Source organism: Tauraco erythrolophus, chromosome 1 (assembly GCF_009769465.1).
Source record: "Tauraco erythrolophus isolate bTauEry1 chromosome 1, bTauEry1.pri, whole genome shotgun sequence".
NCBI lineage: Eukaryota > Metazoa > Chordata > Aves > Musophagiformes > Musophagidae > Tauraco > Tauraco erythrolophus.
In genome coordinates, this window is record NC_141465.1 from 132,456,186 (window position 1) to 132,472,945 (window position 16,760).

Sequence of the window (16,760 nt, forward strand, 5' to 3'; positions counted from 1 at the left end):
TGAAATATTTTAAAAATTATAAGTATATATATTTCCTCTTTGCTGTAGATTAAAAGGAAAAAGAATCATGGAGAAATTTTGTATCTTAGCTACATATAGCTGGAGTGTTGCTGTAGTGTGGCTATAGGACTTACATTTTTACGCAGGAGTAAATGTATGATTTGCATTCCTCTGTGCCATTTCACCATCGCTGCGCTGACAGACAAATAATTTTCCTGGAAATACTTCTTTTTTTTTTTCTTCCTAGCTATCCTGAATCATCTTTCTGGAGCATCTTTAAAGGCAGAGTTAAAATCTGAATAGGAGGGCACGTTTCCTTGGCTGTGTGAAGTGACAAACACTTCTTACAGAAAGTTCAAATTTCTTGGGAAGTTTGAGCTTCATGCACCAAAAACCTTATGCCTTTATACCAAATTGCTGGGAATGAAGATGTTTGTGCTGTTGGGCTATTCAGATTTCATTGTGTGTTGTCCCCCTGGGTATCAGCAGAGGTGATGTTTTTTTTGAACGTAAAGATGTCTGTGAAAGCCGTAGACACGGAAATCTACGTTCTTCCAGTGTGCTGGCACCCAGGAGGAGGAAAAGGCAATATGAAACGGAATAGAGCTGGCAGTTAAGTTTCCTATTCCGAGTAAGACTTGCTTTCTAGGATGCTACACATCCTTATTATTTTTAAGGGGGAGGAAAGAGAAAGCGAGGAGTTGCTGATGGTCGATCTAGGTGGAGGAGCTTGCTGAATCGCATTTATCAGTCCATTTAAATGGAGATGATTCAATTAGATTTCACTGATACCTCCTTGGGATTTAGTGAAGTCATATTTGCTATAGTCTAGGAAAAACACTGCAGAATCCTGCTTCGCTTTTGTAACTACTGCTAAGGCACCGGTGGCAGATGTTCTACCCAGGCAGCAATAGCAAACGTGAAAGCAGGAGATGTCTCGCTGCCCATTGATTTAGGTTTTAGGTGATTATTCAGCGCAATTTTCTCTTTAAACACTGAGTAGAAGCTGTATTGCTTGCCTGCTCATGTGTTTGCACACACCGAGACTTCAAAATATTCTGGAGGTTGCTCAGTTAAACATTCAAAAGTTAGGAATCAGAAGGATTATATTTTTACTGTCTTAATTCAACCCTATGTTACATATGCAGTAAAGGCTCACAGTCCTTGTTTTCTCCCCCTCGAACTCCAATGGGTGCACTGAAAATCTTCAGAGTGCTTAAAACTTTCAGTCGAGGGCTGTGCCTTCTGAAGAGTATTGGGTCCATGCATAAAATCAATCTTGGTCCTCCATATCATGCTGTACGGAGGGAAAGAGAAGCCAGGATTCAATTCCTGAACAGGAACGTCTTCGAGTACAACCTGTGCACACAAAAACAAAGTCCCAGAGGCCACCGAGTCATAAACCGTCTCTTTCAATGAGTCCCTTGGACTTAAACCATCTGATTTTATAAATTAATTGAACTCCCAATTTTGATAATGGAGATTTTTCAGGATTCTACCAATTCCTTTTGAACTGCTTCAGTGTCTTTGAATGCTGAAAACCATTTCGTCCTCCCCTGTGTAAGGTAATGAAGAATAAGAAGGGAGAGTTCGGTTGGCCAAAAAACCTTCAGAAAGAACTGCCAGAAGTGGTTGGAAAAACTGATGGATCATGAGAGACACTGGAATTTGCATCTTGCTTGTTGATACAGACAGTATTGCCTGGTTGGGCTTGGTGCAACTGAGATCCCGTCAGCTGGGAACAAGCAAATGCTGCTATTTCTAGAGAACTGTGCTTTGTGAGGCTGGGTTGAAGGTGCGATCAGCTTTTTGGCACTGGCACAGGTTTTTGTGCTAGAAAGCAGAGAACAGTCTCAAGAGCAGATCTCACGATACGTTCCTGCAGACAGAGCTGCGATCGGGGGTTACTTACGTTGCTAAAGGAAAGCAAAGTTCACACAGCCTTTAATTGCTGTTGTGGGAGTTTGACACATAAGCAGATCAGGCTCTGAGCTGTCAGGATGATCATCCAGAGGTTGCAACACACTTAACTTTGATAAAGTTATGAAATATTGGGTTGAAGTGACTTGCCCAACGTTGCCCACGGTCTTGGGGCATCGTTCAGCTGCCTTAATATGAAACATATTCATCCTTGTTCCTCCATCCTCTGCTGAGTCACTACAAACCTTCCAGCTCCACAAAGGGCGAGACGGGGATCGTAAAACTCATCTTCTACTCCCCGTTCTCACTGCGTCATCTCCAGGATGGCTTGGAGAAAACAGGGTCTTGAGAATAATGACTGCACCGTAATGAAGGCAGACGGGGTCCTTGCTGATGGGAACTTTCATTGCATTTTTTCTTAAGTTCTGGGTCTCCAATAATACTTTTAAATCTTACTGGTCTGTTAGTCTGGCCTTTGTTGGAATTTTTTTTTTTTTTTTAAGTCTTGCAAAAGCTGGTAACTTTGTCACGTTGCATCATTTCGGGATTTGTATGTGTCAGTGGCTTAAATGAACAGATCATCATTGCTGGATTTAACGGGGTACTCTGCTCCCCTAAACAAATCCCTCTCAGTCCATCCCGCTCGGTCTGGTTCTCTCCTCATCTCCTGCCTCTTCCAGCTTTATTCTGCAATTTCATTTTCATGCCTCTAATCCCTGCTCTGCAGGTCTCTCGCTCCAGCCTCATTCAGCTTCTCCCGGCTGGGGATCATGCCGAGCTCCGGAGAGCATCTCCGATTCCAGTTCTGAAACTTGGATGCCGACCTGGCACGTCCCACAGCACAAAGCATCTTGTTTAGTCCCACACAGGTGAAAATTGAAGTGATGGAAGCTGGCAAACGTGTACAAATGCACCCAGGAGCATGTAGCAACAGTGTTTTTATCAAAGATGTCTAAACTTGGCCAAATTCACACAGATTCACACAAAATTCATTAAAAGAAAAACAGTTCTCTCTCAGGCAAATTTCAAGTCCTTCCTCTATAGTCCTGGAGATCCCAGAGGAGGTTTTAGAGAGAAACCTAAAGGCATTTTTTTAACATGGGTAAAACAACATATTTTTCCCTAGCCTTGTTCTCAGAATCTGCTGAACTGTTTTGACTGAAATTTTCCAAAAAACTTCAGCCTGAGGCAGACAGCTGGCATGGAATTTTTCAGCCCAAACAATTTGCTTAGTGCAGTTATGAGAAACTGCAAATGCTGTTTCATTATTAAAGCTGCTTCGCTCTTCCCGTAATTGACAGCACTACCAGCTTCGCCTTTCCTTAATAAACAGATAACTTGAGATTTTGTTACAAACTAATTTTGTGTGTTGGTGTTTTGTAGATATTTTTATATGTCGGAAATTTATTATAAAACCGACACATACGTTTCAGCGTATGTTAGCAGATGATGAAATCTCCAGCTTCCTGGAAACCAAAGTGAATATAATTAGTGAGAATCCCACAAAGTTGCAACACAGTGGTACATCTTTGCAGGATTCGTAGAATGGGATTAAAATCAGAGAAGTCTCAGGAGATGTTGCATTGACAGAGCAGTTACACAAATTCCCATGTATCCCACCTTCGAGTTCATGGTCCTTCTGCCAGAAGAGTTCTGATTTAATGTAACAACGTTCTCTTGTAACAGCAACTGTTACTGCAAATCACAGGAAAAAAAAACAAAGGGGGGGAAAAAAAAAGAAACCACCAAAACTGAAAGAGCAGATAATCATATTTTTTTGATGTGATCAGCCTTTTTCTTTTTTAGTATCATCACGAGTGACTGCTAAGGCTGGAGTTTCACATCAGAGACAACCTCAGGGCTCATTGCCATGGAAGAGTAGAGGTCTTGAGCTCCCCATCTCCTCCTCTCCCAGTGTCCTCTCTCCCCAGCTCCTGTTCTTTCACTCCTTCAGAATATGTCTGACGATTTAATTCATCAACCCAGGAGAAAACTAACTCTATCTTTTGCCAGTTTTTGTTTTGTTTTGTTTTGTTTTTTCTACTGAGTTAGTGACCTACGTTGAGTCAATTAGGTGGGAGCACATGCAGAGGAGAAGAGAGAAATAAAAAGGTACAAATAGCTTTTTAGAGGTGATGAGTTTTTAGGCTAGTGTCTTGACCCAGGAGATTTTTCCTGGGTTGCCAACTGCTTACAGCAGTTGTATCATGCTGATACGGAGCCTAATTTTATTCATATTAAAATACAGAATGCGCTTTTTTGTTATACTCTTCTATCTTCAGGACAGTCTTTTGGACCATCCTGCTCAGTAGGTACAGAAGCAGTTGTCTTCCAGCAATTTGCTGGATTCTTTTTGAACCCAGTGTATAGTTGTGATGGCCACAATAAAGTTTCAAAATTTAAAATCATGCAATGAATGAAAACACCTTCCTTTTTTTCTCTTTTAAATTCACAATTTGGTAATTTCATTAGGTGACTCTAACTTTGTGGGTTATAGGAATCATGAATTAATAGAGGTCTGCTCCTGCCACATTTTGTTGTTCTTTTCCAAGCTGAAAATCCCTACTCTACTCCATCTCTTCTGCAAAAGTCTTTCCGTATTCCCAATAATCTTTGTAGTAATTTTCTCCATCTTTGTTAATTCTACTATATATTTTGGAGAAGGGTTGACATGTGGCATGTCAAAAACGCATGTGGCATTAAGATAGGAATGCATCATTAGCTTATACAGCACCATCCTGCTATATTTTTCTCTTGTTGTTGCCTATTTTTTTTCCTAAATCCTAAGATTTTTCCTGTATTTTTTACTGGCACAAGCAGAGAGCCAGTATTTGCAGAGGACATCCCATGGTGATTCCCCTGCCACCTTCCTGGGTGGTAACAGTTAATTCAGAGCCCACATTGTGTAGGTATTGTTAGAACTGGTTTTCCCTTTATATGTTACTTTGCTTTTATTGACACTGAATTTCATCTGATTTTTTTATCACCCAGCTCAGTATTGTGAGAGTAGGTTGTGGTGTAACGATTGCAGGCTTCGGGAGAGAATCGGAAAGCCCAGCAATGAAAAAGACTCTCATTTTGACTTTTATTCTTGTCCTGGGGATAATCTGAACAAAAATATGACCAACAAAATACACTTAATATCAAGTAAGAACAACCAGCCTGCCTGTCTTGCGACATCTGACTGTGAAGTTGTCTGTGGCTCGAATATTTCTGCTTCTCATCGACAGCATCTGAGTCTTTTTTCTTAGACTCCTTTCTAGTGAGCATCTGCTCTTCCCTCCAACAGCAAATTATACCCCTCGCTTCATCCACACTGGAGCACCTGAGTCCTAAACCAAGAAACAACTCAATGATCATCTTCTCCCCACCTGACACGTTTCTCCTGCATTTCCATCTTCTAAATTTCACTCCTTCCTATCCTAAAATCCACATAGTATTCATGATGCCCGGCAAAGATGCCTAGGATTTGGAAACTTTTGGTACTCTCCTGTTAATGCTTTTATCTTGCAAGAACGTATGAGCAGACAAAGCCACCTGTCCATCACTTAAAGCCCTGTTTGTTGATGGGCATTTGGGTCTACCTGAACACTGCTTGCTCTAGGGCTTGGGTTTTATAGGTTGCCATTGCTGAGGCTGTTCACAATATTCCTTGGGATTGGAGGGATGCACAAATGACTTATATAGAAGCTACAAACCATCGCTTACATCCCTGCATAACCCTCCCATATGCTTTAAAATGTCATCTGTTTGTGGCTGTCTGTGCCAAACACCGCTGATCGCAGGCTCCGGAGAACAACGTTATTGTACACCTGCATCACTTAGTTTTGTATTATTTTATACCTTCTGCATAATTAATGTTTTGTTGGATTTTTATGTATTTATTCATTTCGGCTTTTTATGTCTTCTCCTGAGATTGTCAGACAGCAAGTGTCTAGTTGAGAAGATGGTAACAGGAAAGAAGGGGGTATCAGAAGCTGATTCTAGGGAAGAAAAGTGGATATTTTTGGGAGGCGATGTTGGGGATGAGGAAATAGGGGAATACCAGGAATGCAGGGACCTGTGCCAGTTCTTTTGGTGCTAGAGCTGGATTGCTGCAGCCGGTGCTCTGCTGTGCTCTGTGCAGTAGAGACGGTTTGATTTCTTTTTCTTTTATTTTTTCTTTCGGGATTTTTTCTCTCCCTTTCAGAGCACAGAAGACTAAAAATTCTGTCACATCTCTGCTGTGCATGAAATAAAAAATAAAAAATAAAATCAGGATACTCTTGTCAGTTACTATTTCATTTCCCCACACCCAGCCCCAGCGAAGCTGCTGATCAGATGAGTGTGTGTGGGCACATACTCTTCATCTGTGAATACTCCTGTTTGTTTCCCTCTCCTTCTTTCTGTTCAAATGAAAATACCTTGAGTTAACTTCACACGCACTATGTGGTAGCTCACCTTGCGTCATGTTTCCTTGAATATTTCATGAAGGCCTTTTTTTTAAAACATGCACTGCTCTGGCAGACTGAGCGTTTGGAAGTGGACATTCCCAGCGACGGAGATTTCTGGAGATAACAAAAGCTGATCATATCCAATCTTGCTTGAATCCCCAAAGCACCGCAGCACTTTAACCTAAACCAGGGCCAGATCCAAGGATCATTACTATTAATTCAAAGGCTCCCATCGATTTTAAGGGGCTCTGGATCAGACTTTTTAACTCCTGCTGTGGAACTGTGCTGGCTCCCCCGGCGCAGAACCACAAAATGACCATGAAAATTGAAGGCTGGCTTGGAAATGGATGTCATTTCCACCGCTGGACTAATGGAGCGTACGAGGCTGGGAGGGCGACAGGTTTGGGGTTTTCTTGATGTTTCCAAGTAAGTCGAAATTCCTGTAATGAAAACATGTAGAGTGGTGGTTTGTAACTATTTTTATACCTACATCAGACTCGACGTTAGTGGCTTTGAATTATTTAACGGTTTTCTTCCTCAGCTGTCCTCTCCAGTGAGGAGCATTGCAGCTGCCCAGAGTGTCTGCTGGGGGACGGTTTTGCCTGGTTTCGTTCTGTTTTGTTGCTTTAATCCTATTTTATCCTGGTGAGAGGGGCATCAGGCTGGGTGGGTTTGTGTGGTGGGGTTTTGGTAGCGAGGGAGCTGTCAGGGTTAGTCAGGCCCGGCATGGCTGCAGCAGAGAGAGGACCAAGATGTGAGAGAAACCACTCTGCAGATACCAGGACAGTGAAGATGGAGGGCAGGAGGTGTGCCAGAGCTGAGATTCCCCTACAGCCCATGGTGAGATGTCAGCAGCCCCACTGCTACCTGTGGGGATTAACGGTGGAGCAGAGATCCACCCACAGCCCGTGGAGGACTCCACACTGGAGCAGGTGGCTGCACCCAAAGAAAGCCGTGACTCCATGGGAAGCCCATGCTGGAGCAGTCTGTTCCTGAAGGACTACACCCCATGGGAGGGACCCACTCTGGAGCAGTTCGGAAAGAGCTGCAGCCCGTGGGAAGGACTGACTTTGGAGAGGATCATGAAGAACCGCCTCCCACAGGAGGGACCCCATACTGGAAAAGGGGAAGAGTGTGAGAGTCCTGCCCCTGTGGAGGAAATAGCGGCAGAGCAATGTATGATGAACTGACTCCAACCCCCATTTCCCGTCCCACTGTGTGACTCGGCGGGAGAAAGTATAGAAATTGGGAGCAAAGTTAAGCCCAGGAAGAAGGGAAGGGGTGGGGCAAGGTGTTTTTAAGATTTGGTTTTATTTCTCATTATTGTCTCTGATGTGATTGGTAACAATTTAAATTGATTTTTTTCCCCAAGTTGAGTCTGTTTTGCCTGTGACCATAGTTGGTGGGCGATCCCTCCCTGTCCTTGTCTCAACCCTTGAGCCTTTCGTTACATTCCCTCCTCTCTGTCCCACCCCAGAAGCAAGAGTGAGTGAGCGGCTGCGTGGTGCTTAGTCGCCAGCTGGGCTAAACCACGACACAGTCCAAGGTATTAAATCATACTGACCGGCGTGGGCTGAAAATGAAGCTCACGCCAGCTAAAGACACAAATGAGGAGTTTTCTGCTTAAACCACTGAGCACTAATGTCTGTCACATAGGAGGAGCCAACTATTTAACATTCAGTCCATTCAAAAAACATTATTATGTCCCAACGGTAATTTAAAACCACATCTGTTAGAACCATATGTGGGGGAAGTATACTTTCTTTTCTCTCTTTTTTTTTTTTTTTTTTTAAAGTCCCAAGTTATCATGTTTATAGGGTTATTTTCAATGTGGGCCTCTTTCAAAATTTCAGACGGACAGCCATTAAATGCCCGGAACAAAAGAACTAAATGAATTGAAGTGTTATCTTTTTCTCTTTATAATTAAAGTGTGGGCTTTTGCTGGGTATCTGCAAGTAGACATCCAGCTTTGAAAGGAAACCTTCTATAGATTGAGATCATGCCTCATGTCTCCGTTGCCTACAACCTGATTATTTGTTTTTCTATCTAAAATATTGGCTATTTCACAGTTTTCTCATTGCTGTTATTCCAGCTTTCCATTAACAATGTATGTGATCTTTGAAAATAGTGCTTTTTTGGGCAGTCAGAGCATCTAATTTTTTACTTTGTGGAAGTGTCATTGGATTGTTCTGTCCTTAAAAATAGAAGATAAAATGTTGTTTTCAAAGTATCCCATCATTATTATCTGACCAGTACTAACTGGCATAACCTTGAGATCCTTAAACCTAGACAGTTCTAATTGCATATCCAACATGACTAGTGGATGTTGGCTCCACGGAACCCTCAGGTCAAAATATATACTGTAAGTCCCTCATTATATGGTGGAGAAAGTGCTCTGTGTCACCTTTACATTGAGTGCAACATACTTTGCTATGTCTCTGCATACTCAATCATAGAATCATAGAATGGTTTGGGTGGGAAGGGACCTTAAAGATCATCTAGTTCCAACTCCCCTGCCATGGGCAGGGACATCTTCCACTAGACCAGGTTGCTCAAAAACTTCATCCAACCTGGCCTTGAACACTTCCAGGGATGGGGCATCCACAGCTTCTCTGGGCAACCTGTTCCAGTGCTTCACCACCTTTAGAGTGAAGAATTTCTTCCTTATATCTAATCTAAATCTACCTTCTTTTCACTATGTTGCCTCTCTTCTAAGAAGTCCGGTTCTGGGTGGTAATGGCAGGGAAAGTTGTGCTTCAGTTATGATGGTCAGGCTATACCATCCTAGTGTTCAAGCTGTGATCCTCTGTTGTTAACTAAAATTGTGCATGTTAAGTGATGAATTTGAGCACATTCAAACCTCAAGCTAACATTCTACATATCCCCCCCATAGTAAACAGCAAGTAACTGCTCTGCTGAACCTTTTATATGTGCCAAATACTTAGTCTTGTGTAGAGTCCCATAGAAATTTTGGCCCTTCCTTGAGTAATGGATTTCCCCATTACGTGCATCCACATCTGTTCGCAGTATCAGGCTTTCTGCTGTTTGTCCTTCATCTAAAAGTGAAATAATCAGAAAGTAAATAGATCACTGTGCAAGTTGTATTCATGAAATCACCGTTCACGAGCGACACATCTTTCCAGTGGCATTTACAGCATGGCATATTGTGCATCTCCCTCCAGCTGTGTTTTAAGCACTGAGCGATGAATTTCCAGCTAAACAGGATGTTAGTGATCCCGATGTTCAGCGCACCTGGCGACCAAAGAGTTAAATATGCAGCTATAAATAGTATGCCTACTTTGATGGGATGCATTTTATTGTGATTTTAGCTCTAATTAAAGTTTGGTTGTAGGCATGAAATATCTCAGTCTTTCAGGAACATGTGTAAATCTCTGAAATGAAGCTGGTTTTTGTTGTCTGAATGTTTTGGCACAGTTGTGCTATTGCATATGAAGTTTTATGAGTAGCAGTATAACAAAGATGGTTTTGCATGTCAATGAGCAACATTTTTTGATTCATTTTGGGTTAATCAAGTGCTAAAGTTAAATCGGAATGCGTTAATTTGTTCTTGGTTTAAAATGAAACTCCGCTGCATCCTGGAAAACTTGTGCCTTCCTGTAGTGAGTTCGATGTTGAAAAGGTTTTGTGGAGTTGATTGCTTCCAGATAAGTGGGAAAGTAGCTATGCTGAAAAAAACCTTTAATTTGAATGATGTGCATGGAAAATGTGGGAAAAAATGAAGAAAGCTACAAGAGAAATAACACATTTTATGGTTTTGGCACAGCATATTTCATATTCCTACTCCCTGTCCTTGTGTGATCCCTTAGCACTTGATGGATGAGAAAGATAATTGTTGATCATTTCATGAAGCTCTGCCAGTAACACATACCAAATATAATTAAACTTCTAATTTTATGCTTTTAAATACATTTTTCACCAAATATAGCAATTAACCACTTCTCTGTCAGAGCAGGAGGAGACAAGGCATTTTGGAGCATATTTTCTAGCCACACTTAGTGTGGCATGTGGTGTTTTTCTTTTTCAAAACAGTTCCCCATTTCTGTTAGATCATTTCACCGTTGAGGTTTCATGAGGGTCATCCTGGAACTTCAGCAAAATTGCTACGAACTATGCTTTTGCTTGTTAGAATTCTTTGCATGATGGAGTTGGACCAGCTCCAGTAATTCCTGTCTCACTAGGTAACACTCTGAGACTCCCACAGCTGGGACATCGAATAAGGGAAGTTTAATGTCATTCACCTCTGATTTTAACCCTATGCTTTTGGTATAGATTTCAGGCTAATTTCCTGGAAGAAAAAAAAATTAAAATATCTATTGTTAAGCTGATTAATTCAATGCAGGGTCACCATTCTTCTGTCTATAATATAGGCAAAAAAATTGATTGTGATCAACTTGGATGCAGCTGTGATCCTACTCGAAAGGAGAATAGACATTATTCTTTTCTCTAATAATTGAGAATGCCCAAGAAAGTACCATTTTGGAATGACAACCCTCAAGCAGAAGGACCACCTTTAAGGGAAAACAAGGGGGAATGAAAGTTAACGCTTGATGGACACTCTCAGCACCAACTGTCCATGGCTGTCAATATTCAGTTGTCCAGAGCCCAATTCCTCTGGGACACGCAGCGTGACGCGCTTTGCTCTCTCCTTGAGCATGAGGACATGCTCCATTAGCTGACACTTATTTTTACAACATACGTGCTAGACAGCTTGGGCAGGAGCTCAACAACCCCCAGCCTGCTGATCATGTCCCACAGGGCTGATCCCTTTTCTGTCACTGTTTCTTGGTCGTTGTAGAGACATCTCTTCCCTCCCGCTTCATGAAAGGACACAATCCCAAGCCCTCTTTTTCCAGTTCCTTGTGCTTTAGAGCTGGGTGGAGTTTAAATTTGAAACATAAATATAAAGCAATTCTGAATGTTCTAAACTACATATAGTTATAGTTACGCTAACTAGTCATTGAGGAGACAGTTTGACCTTGATAAGTAGGTTAAAGGAGGGGACATGGGGACTTCTGATCTGTTTGCAGCTCTGTTTTGTGACCCGCGAGAAGTCACTTGCATTTTCATCTCCTAATTTATCTGTCCATAGAAAAAGTTTTCTAATAGCTTCCTAGTTATTTCCTCTTTGCCAAATCGTTTTGGTGTCCTGACAGCTCTGTCTCTCATTCTCCCTTCCTTTAATATATCACTGCAGTGTCCCAACAGCACTTGTTTTAGGCTACAGAAATTCAGTCCATCATTCTTCATACAAAATTATTGAATAGGAATCACATTTGCAGTCAAGCTGGCAAGTAGAAAGCTAGTTGACCTGGCTTTTCAGTTATTTGGTTTTATTAGGTTCCTACATGTGTTTGCTTTGGTCTCTTCAATGCTATCCTGGAAGATGATTCCAGGCCAAATTGTAAAAACGTCGGTTTCTTCAAACATGTGCACAAAATCCTTTCTAAATTTGTCAGATCTTCTCAATTACAAATCCATTGTTCTGTATGAGGCAGAGAATTGTTACTTCCACTTGGAAAAGATTAGCCAGTTAGCTGTCAAGAGCTTGCAGGATCCAGCACTGTCTATAACGTGCTGTGCTCGGTATAGATGCATTCCCAAATCTGCATTTGTCCCAAATGTCATATTTAGAAATGAGCTGAATTCTATATAACACCAAAAGAGCTGAATCCTGGGACATTCTGACAATACATGTTTATTTCCTTTCTGCAGATCCCATGTTCATTAGAGACTGATAATTTCAGAGCATGCACTTGACCTATGCTCCAGTATGGTGTGGGTAGTCCTTTTCTTGGCTGGAGAGTGTCTCATCCTTACCCCACCTGGAGTACTGCATCCAGCTCTGAAGTCCTCAGTACAGGAAAGGCACAGACCTCTTGAAGCGGGTCCAGGGGAGGGCCACAAAAATGATCAGAAAGCTGGAACACCTCTCCTGTGAAGACAGGCTGAGAGTTGAGGTTGTCCAGCCTGGAGAAGAGAAGGTTCTGGGGAGACCTTATTGCAACCTTTCAGTACTTGAAGGGGGCTTATAAGAAAGATGGGGACAGACTTTTCAGTAGGGCCTATCGTGATAGGACAAGGGCTTAATGGTTTTAAATTAAAAGAAGGTCAATTTAGACTAGATATAATGAAGAATTTTTTTACAATGAGAGTGATGGAACACTGGCACAGGTTGCCCACAGAGATGGTAGATACCCCATCCCTGGAAACATTCAAGGTCAGGTTGGATAGAGCTCTGAGCAACCTGATGTAGTTGAAGATGTTGCTGCTTATTGCAAGGGGATTGGACTAGATGACCTTTAAAGGTTCCATCCAACCCAAAAGATTCTATGATTCTATGATTCTGTCTTCTAAGAAAGGGAAAAAAGGACATGAAGAGAAAAAAAAGCAAAACAGACCTGGGTGCAAAATTACCCCATGTTACTGCCCTTGGCTATTGATTTTTCCACTTTCTCAACCCAAGTATAGTCTTAAAAGAGGAATAATGTTTCAAAACTATCTCAGATTCAACATTATCAGAGTGTTAGGTATCTACCTCATTAGACCGGTTTAAGTATAGTCTTCTCCTATAAGATGTTGATAGATGATAACCATACAGTTAACTTTCCAGCTTGTTTTATCAGCAATGACTTAGTGTTTTCTACACATGAAAACTGGGGTGTACACAGAAAATGCTGAATGAAGCAGACTAGTTAGGGTGTATATAGGGAGAAGATCTGCATTTATAGGTGAAAGTAAGTCCCTTTGTTGCCTTAATTTATCCTCATTGGTTTTACAGAAGGACCACGTGAAGGACAAGTTCAAAACATACTGTTATCTTAAGTGTTTGGTCAAGTGCCACTCAAGCCCAGGCTGATTTCTGCCAGTCTGAATGAAGGTTTTGGAAGAAACATGGGACTGGGAGTTGGAGAGAGACTCCCTGAGTAAAAAAGTTTTCTTTAACTTCAGATTGGTTGGAGCAACTGATGTACTAAAGCCACGAAAATCAGATAACGTGTAAAAGGTTCATGCGGGATGACTCAGATGTATTCATATGAAAAGATCAGCTCTTCAAACTAAAACAGAGGGAAGCATAGGGAAGGGAGGATCCCAAAATAAGCTGATAAAACCTAAACAGTTTCAAACCTTGCTCGTAACAATTACTGTTAGTTTAGACATACTTTTGAGGAGCCATCCAGAGTAGGGGAAAAGAGGAGGAAACATTTTTTAAAAAGGTTAACAGAAAAAACCCTCCATCTTTTCTTACAAGCTGTGCTGGGAGATATGATGAAGACAGATTACAAACACACACACACACACACACACACCCCCCGAGGCAAACATGCAAATTTTTTTTCAGTATCTGTCCAGTTAAAGCATCTATTTAGCAAGCCTATCCAAAGCAGATGCGGCTTTTGTCTTTGATAAAGGACAGTGCTGCAGCTCTTGATGGGGACTATTACCTTGTGGTCACCAGGGAGCTGCTTACTAATAGAAATTAAAGTAACCACCACAGCCCAACTGGTATCAAATCCCTTTTCTTCTCCACCTATTTAAGTTAGGGTGAACATAGTGAGGGAAGGTTCCTTGTCAAAACTCATCATGCTAAGAGTCAGAAAATCCTGTGGGTTGTGTTCCTTTCTTCTTCAGATCTCCTTGGCTGGAAGCTTGTGTTGGCCAAGGCCCAGGGATTTCTAGCTAATAAATTATGTTGGAGGTACTGCTCACCCTTTAGCCATGCTAATTAGGTTCTTGCCAGCAATTCAGGTCAGTTTATATTCTCTACATTAATGTAGGACAGGCAGGTGGGACCACGTGTTGTAGTTTTTTTCTTATTTGCAAAATAAGAGTCATAGTTCGTAAGGAAATCTCTGTCAAATTCTAGATTTTCAAAGTCTCTTTGGGGCAAAACTGGAATACCAGTAGCTCCCTGTCATTTCTTGTTATTGGGTCTATATCTTGGTAATCCTAATTAGAAATGTTTTATGACTGATAAGATAGCTAACATCTAGGTAGGAAGGTGTCAGAATGACATGGATGTCCTTGGTATATATTCTTCGCACCCCAACTACTCTTTGAAAAAGTTCCGTGTGATTATTCATAACTCCAAGGCATATTATTTCCCACTTGAGAAACAGTGACTGAAAGTCAAAGATAAAGACAGAGGCATTGCCAAATAATATTTTACAGGAGGACATTGAGTATATTTCAACCAAAAAAAAAAAAAAAATCCATAAAAATGTTTTACAGTAAAGGGTGTAGTTATTAGAGTTGCCACAGTATCCAGTATTGCCAAGGACTTTTGATGACCGGAAAACTGCTTTAGTAATCAAACTATGTAAGAAGAAAACTAGGAGGTTAAAGGCCCCCCTGTGAGATGAGTAAGGGTACAATGGTTTCAGTGTTCCTGTTACTTGTCTTAAGTTATCTGCAGGTGTCAGACGACTCTTAGTAACCCCAACACATTAATTCAAAATGGTTTTTATTCTTCATAAAGTATATTGGATACAGCAACATAGATTAACTAAACCCTATCTGTATAAGAAGGGCTATATCTGACTAAAGTTTTATTCATAAAGGGAATTGTTCTGGAACAGTGTGCAAGTCTCTCTCCATAAGTTAATACCGATATTTTTACTTTCTTATGTGTCTTTCCAACTAACTTTTTACACGACTATGAGACACCATTTCCTAGACTTACATTGCTGCCTGTGTTTATCAGTGACCTGGGATAAAAAATATGACTATTGTCGGTAGTTTGCAGGTGATCTAAAAGTTGCAGGAGTTAGTAACGAAAGAGTAGGAGACACAGACAGACATCTAAGTATCTTGGTAAGCTATGTACAGACAAGCAATCTCTTCTTTAATGTAGTGAAACATAAACTCATATATCAAAGAACAGAAAAAAACAAGGCGTACTTGTCATTGGGATACTCTATACAGGCACTCCAAGACTGCACGATGGATAATTAGGTACAAAAGGAGCTTTCAGTTTAATGTGAACCTTTACTCGTGTACGTGAACAGGGCAGTCTCATGTAGGCATAGTGATATCACCTTGGTATTATTTGGCATGGGTTAACTGCTGTTGAAATACTTCTTTAGTTTGGTACCAGCGATAGAGAAAGGATGTTGATAAACTGGAGAGAATTCAGAAAACAGATATGAGAACGTTAAAATGCTTGGTAACAGATAAGACAGTGAACAACAGGAAAAACTCCAGCTGTTTACCTCCTAAAAGTGAAAGTTAAGGACCGATGTGATCATTTTGACTCCGTACAGAGGCAACAGAAATTCACTGGCAGAGGGCTCTTCTGAATATATGCAAAAGATGCAGCGGTGAGAAACGTGAGGAAGCTGAAGCTAGGCAAAGAGACCTGAAGCAAGCCATGCATTATTTACTATGAAGGGAATAACTTGAGGAGGAATATTATGATTCTCTAGACTTAGGATGTGTTTTGCTTTGTTGTGTTTTTAGTATATACTTTTGTTCCAGATAGAATTAACTTGGCTACAGCCTCCAATCTCTGTTGCACGAAAGATGTGGCTAGTTGTCCGTCTTATCTGTATAACTTCTGAATACACAATATACACATATTTTGATATTCAACACCTTATTCTTACAATCTCTCATGGGGATAGCAGTGGTCGTCCTTGGCCTGTGCATGTTTTAGAAATAGTGACAACTGCATTTCCTGAGTAGAGCTTTGATTTCCATAACCATTCAGAGTTTGTTTTTTTTCTGTGTTTTGTTTTTTTTTTTGCTTATCAAGAGTTTGATCTGAGATACTGACACATCCTAAATCTGAATATAAGGAGACTGAATATGTAAGAAAGCAGGTTTGCTTATAGTCATCTGATATTTTTGTCATTCTTCAGCTTTTTTACTAATCTGCATCTGTACAAAATTAATGCAAATCACTTACAATTTGTTAGCGGTTTACATCCCTATATATGCCACATGTGACAAAAGACAGAGAATGCGAAGCAGCAGAGATTCAAGTGTCTGCTACTGGGCTGATATTGAACTGGAATTTATTAATAGATACAAAAGTGAAATAAATCTTCTAAAAATAGTCAACTCTGGAAATAAAAAATGGTTCTTTTCTAGTTTTGAGGGGTTTAGAGTGGAGAAAGCATGAATGTGAACACATAGCATTTCTTTAATCCAAAATTTGTAATATCGCTAAACCAGAGAAAACTCAGTACTACCAACTGTGTCCCATTATGCACCAGATAAGTTTTTTGCAGCCTCAAGTCCCCTCTTAATTTTCTGACTTGGCCTAGCCTGCAACACAGCCTTCACATCACGTAGAGATGTGTTTTGTTTTAGGAAGAATGAGACAACGAATCCACTAGTCTAACAAGAGGAGGAAGTAAGGAAAAAGGAAAACTATGTTCTTTCCTT